Source organism: Aphelocoma coerulescens, unplaced genomic scaffold (assembly GCF_041296385.1).
Source record: "Aphelocoma coerulescens isolate FSJ_1873_10779 unplaced genomic scaffold, UR_Acoe_1.0 HiC_scaffold_83, whole genome shotgun sequence".
Taxonomy (NCBI): Eukaryota; Metazoa; Chordata; class Aves; order Passeriformes; family Corvidae; genus Aphelocoma; species Aphelocoma coerulescens.
In genome coordinates, this window is record NW_027184067.1 from 1,229,176 (window position 1) to 1,234,638 (window position 5,463).

The following is a 5,463-nucleotide window of genomic DNA, read 5'->3' on the forward strand; positions in this document are numbered from 1 at the left end:
AGGGAGACCCCGTGCCCAGGCCATGCCTCTACCCCAGGGTCCCCTCTCCCATGACCTCATGGCAGGGGGGAGGAACCCCAACACTTCCGTAGGTGTAGTCTCTCTCCTCCTCCTTGCAGCTGGCTCATGGGCCCACATTCAGGGCCCCCACCTCGGGAGAAAATTCTCCCAATGTGCTCTGATGTTGAAAGAGTCAAGAAGAGAAGAAGGGAAAAAAAACCCCCGAAGTCCCAGGAAAACAAAGTTCAACTCTCCATCTCCCTCCAGAGAAAAGGAGCTGAAAACTGGCTAAAAAGAAACCAAGTTGCTTCCTCTGCTCTTGCTGCAAGCAGGATGCAGAGGAGTGTGTATGTGTGTCCTTGAACAAACGCTCTGAGAAGTTTGTCTGGCTTTTTTTTCCTCTCCCCCCTCTCAGGCTCAGTTGAAAGGCACAGAAATGCACAAAGTTCACTTCTGGGCATAGAGCAGCAATAGGGGGATACACATGATAAAGTCACCCCAAGACACAGGGACAGAGAATTCAGTGGAAAGACTCCGAGAATTCTGCTCCCAGAGATCATTCATTCCTGCTCACACTGACCCTTGTAGAAAGGGGACATCGTTCCCGGCAGCCTGTACTGAGCATGTGGCTCCTGAGTGGGGTTTGTTGTTTAGGAAACCTGCTCCGGCTTTTCCATTCTTTCCTTGCAAACAGGAAAACTTCTCCTGGGGCTGTGTGCAGGCAGAGCCCTGAGGAGAGCAGGTGGCACATGGTGCGCTGGGCTGGGACAGCCAGCTGCAGAGCTCAAGGGAAGAAGCCCAAGTGTCACAATGGCTCCTTGCCTTCCCATGCAACACCTGGGTCACAATGGTCTCCTTGATTCCATGAGGCCCCACTGTGTCACAATGGCTCCTTGGTTCCATCAGGTTCCGCAGTGTCACCATGGTCTCTTTTGATCCGCACTGTCATCATGGACAATTGGTTCCATGAGGCCCCGCAGTGTCACAATGGTCCCTTGCTTCCATAGCTTTGATGTTGTAACAAAGGACTCCTTGCTTCTATGAGCTAGCCTGCTTTTTGCAGAGGTGTCTTTGGTTCCAACAAGGCCCCGCTGTGTCTCAGTGCACCCTGGCTTCCATGTGGATCTGGAGTATCACAAAGGCTCCTTGGTTCCACCAGGTCCTGCTGTGTCACAATGGGTCCTGTGGTCCCTGAGGCCCTCCAAAACCATCGTGGAGGCTTGCTTCCATGAGGTTCCATTATGTGCCAGTGGTCATCTTGGTTCCAGGAGTTTCCTTAGTGTCACAATGCTCTCCATGCTTCCATTAGGCCCTGCTTTGCAACAATGGTCCCCTTGTTTCCATGAGGCCCCGCTGTGTCACAATGGACCTATGGTTCCGTGATGGTGCGTGGTGTCACCGTGCTCTTCTTGAATCCGCCGTGTAACCATGGACCATTGGTTCCATGCAGCCGTGTCACAATGGGCTCCTTGATTCCATGATTCCCCACGGTGTCACAATGGAGCCTTGTTTCTAGGAGGTTCTGTACTGTCACAATTGCCTCCTTGATGCCATCAGCCCCTGCAGTGTCACAATGGCTCCTTGGTTCCATGAGGAACACAATAGCTTGGCATAAGCATTGAGCAACAGCTGCTGAACACACCTGGCAACATCTGCTTGCATCAAAAGAGGGCTTCAAGCTGACAATGGCACCAGCAGCTTCCATCTGCAACAGAGACCCAGGAAAGGACAGGCTGTGCTGGTTTGGACAAATGTGGAGGAAAATATCCTCTTATAGAAGGCAGGTTACACCCAGCCCTCCCCCACCAGGTTTTTGGAAAAAAGAACTTTCCTGGGAAGAAAGTGAAAGAGATAAAAACTACTTTTTTAACAAACACACAGGAAAAGGATAACAATGCTAAATATTAAAACCTCTCGCTGTGCAGAGAAAGCTGGGATAATTTGAGAGTCCTTCTGTGTTTCGGTGGGGTCTCCTGAAACATCCATAGACAGCGAGGCCCGTGCAAAGAAACAGGGAGCGATTCTTGAGAGAAGTTTCAGAGCTCTTTCTTCTCCAGCCACATGGGCGGGGCACTGCCAAAGAACTGAGCAATCACAGCACAACCAGGGCCCTCCTGGCACAGGGCAACACAAAATAAGCAGTGCTGAACAGGATTAGGGCACATGTGAGCAGGGAGCAGGGAGACCCCGTGCCCAGGCCATGCCTCTACCCCAGGGTCCCCTCTCCCATGACCTCATGGCAGGGGGGAGGAACCCCAACACTTCCGTAGGTGTAGTCTCTCTCCTCCTCCTTGCAGCTGGCTCATGGGCCCACATTCAGGGCCCCCACCTCGGGAGAAAATTCTCCCAATGTGGTCTGATGTTGAAAGAGTCAAGAAGAGAAGAAGGGAAAAAAAACCCCCGAAGTCCCAGGAAAACAAAGTTCAACTCTCCATCTCCCTCCAGAGAAAAGGAGCTGAAAACTGGCTAAAAAGAAACCAAGTTGCTTCCTCTGCTCTTGCTGCAAGCAGGATGCAGAGGAGTGTGTATGTGTGTCCTTGAACAAACGCTCTGAGAAGTTTGTCTGGCTTTTTTTTCCTCTCCCCCCTCTCAGGCTCAGTTGAAAGGCACAGAAATGCACAAAGTTCACTTCTGGGCATAGAGCAGCAATAGGGGGATACACATGATAAAGTCACCCCAAGACACAGGGACAGAGAATTCAGTGGAAAGACTCCGAGAATTCTGCTCCCAGAGATCATTCATTCCTGCTCACACTGACCCTTGTAGAAAGGGGACATCGTTCCCGGCAGCCTGTACTGAGCATGTGGCTCCTGAGTGGGGTTTGTTGTTTAGGAAACCTGCTCCGGCTTTTCCATTCTTTCCTTGCAAACAGGAAAACTTCTCCTGGGGCTGTGTGCAGGCAGAGCCCTGAGGAGAGCAGGTGGCACATGGTGCGCTGGGCTGGGACAGCCAGCTGCAGAGCTCAAGGGAAGAAGCCCAAAGTGTCACAATGGCTCCTTGCCTTCCCATGCAACACCTGGGTCACAATGGTCTCCTTGATTCCATGAGGCCCCACTGTGTCACAATGGCTCCTTGGTTCCATCAGGTTCCGCAGTGTCACCATGGTCTCTTTTGATCCGCACTGTCATCATGGACAATTGGTTCCATGAGGCCCCGCAGTGTCACAATGGTCCCTTGCTTCCATAGCTTTGATGTTGTAACAAAGGACTCCTTGCTTCTATGAGCTAGCCTGCTTTTTGCAGAGGTGTCTTTGGTTCCAACAAGGCCCCGCTGTGTCTCAGTGCACCCTGGCTTCCATGTGGATCTGGAGTATCACAAAGGCTCCTTGGTTCCACCAGGTCCTGCTGTGTCACAATGGGTCCTGTGGTCCCTGAGGCCCTCCAAAACCATCGTGGAGGCTTGCTTCCATGAGGTTCCATTATGTGCCAGTGGTCATCTTGGTTCCAGGAGTTTCCTTAGTGTCACAATGCTCTCCATGCTTCCATTAGGCCCTGCTTTGCAACAATGGTCCCCTTGTTTCCATGAGGCCCCGCTGTGTCACAATGGACCTATGGTTCCGTGATGGTGCGTGGTGTCACCGTGCTCTTCTTGAATCCGCCGTGTAACCATGGACCATTGGTTCCATGCAGCCGTGTCACAATGGGCTCCTTGATTCCATGATTCCCCACGGTGTCACAATGGAGCCTTGTTTCTAGGAGGTTCTGTACTGTCACAATTGCCTCCTTGATGCCATCAGCCCCTGCAGTGTCACAATGGCTCCTTGGTTCCATGAGGAACACAAGAGCTTGGCATAAGCATTGAGCAACAGCTGCTGAACACACCTGGCAACATCTGCTTGCATCAAAAGAGGGCTTCAAGCTGACAATGGCACCAGCAGCTTCCATCTGCAACAGAGACCCAGGAAAGGACAGGCTGTGCTGGTTTGGACAAATGTGGAGGAAAATATCCTCTTATAGAAGGCAGGTTACACCCAGCCCTCCCCCACCAGGTTTTTGGAAAAAAGAACTTTCCTGGGAAGAAAGTGAAAGAGATAAAACCTATTTTTTTAACAAACACACAGGAAAAGGATAACAATGCTAAATATTAAAAGCTCTCGCTGTGCAGAGAAAGCTGGGATAATTTGAGAGTCCTTCTGTGTTTCGGTGGGGTCTCCTGAAACATCCATAGACAGCGAGGCCCGTGCAAAGAAACAGGGAGCGATTCTTGAGAGAAGTTTCAGAGCTCTTTCTTCTCCAGCCACATGGGCGGGGCACTGCCAAAGAACTGAGCAATCACAGCACAACCAGGGCCCTCCTCGCACAGGGCAACACAAAATAAGCAGTGCTGAACAGGATTAGGGCACATGTGAGCAGGGAGCAGGGAGACCCCGTGCCCAGGCCATGCCTCTACCCCAGGGTCCCCTCTCCCATGACCTCATGGCAGGGGGGAGGAACCCCAACACTTCCGTAGGTGCAGTCTCTCTCCTCCTCCTTGCAGCTGGCTCATGGGCCCACATTCAGGGCCCCCACCTCGGGAGAAAATTCTCCCAATGTGCTCTGATGTTGAAAGAGTCAAGAAGAGAAGAAGGGAAAAAAAACCCCCGAAGTCCCAGGAAAACAAAGTTCAACTCTCCATCTCCCCCCAGAGAAAAGGAGCTGAAAACTGGCTAAAAAGAAACAAAGTTGCTTCCCTCTGCTCTTGCTGCAAGCAGGATGCAGAGGAGTGTGTATGTGTGTCCTTGAACAAACGCTCTGAGAAGTTTGTCCGGTTTTTTTTCCTCTCCCCCCTCTCAGGCTCAGTTGAAAGGCACAGAAATGCACAAAGTTCACTTCTGGGCATAGAGCAGCAATAGGGGATACACATGATAAAGTCACCCCAAGACACAGGGACAGAGAATTCAGTGGAAAGACTCCGAGAATTCTGCTCCCAGAGATCATTCATTCCTGCTCACACTGACCCTTGTAGAAAGGGGACATCGTTCCAGGCAGCCTGTACTGAGCATGTGGCTCCTGAGTGGGGTTTGTTGTTTAGGAAACCTGCTCCGGCTTTTCCATTCTTTCCTTGCAAACAGGAAAACTTCTCCTGGGGCTGTGTGCAGGCAGAGCCCTGAGGAGAGCAGGTGGCACATGGTGCGCTGGGCTGGGACAGCCAGCTGCAGAGCTCAAGGGAAGAAGCCCAAAGTGTCACAATGGCTCCTTGCCTTCCCATGCAACACCTGGGTCACAATGGTCTCCTTGATTCCATGAGGCCCCACTGTGTCACAATGGCTCCTTGGTTCCATCAGGTTCCGCAGTGTCACCATGGTCTCCTTTGATCCGCACTGTCATCATGGACAATTGGTTCCATGAGGCCCCGCAGTGTCACAATGGTCCCTTGGTTGCATAGCTTTTACGTTGTAACAATGGACTCCTTGCTTCTATGAGCTAGCCTGCTTTTTGCAGAGGTGTCTTTGGTTCCAACAAGGCCCCACTGTGTCTCAGTGCA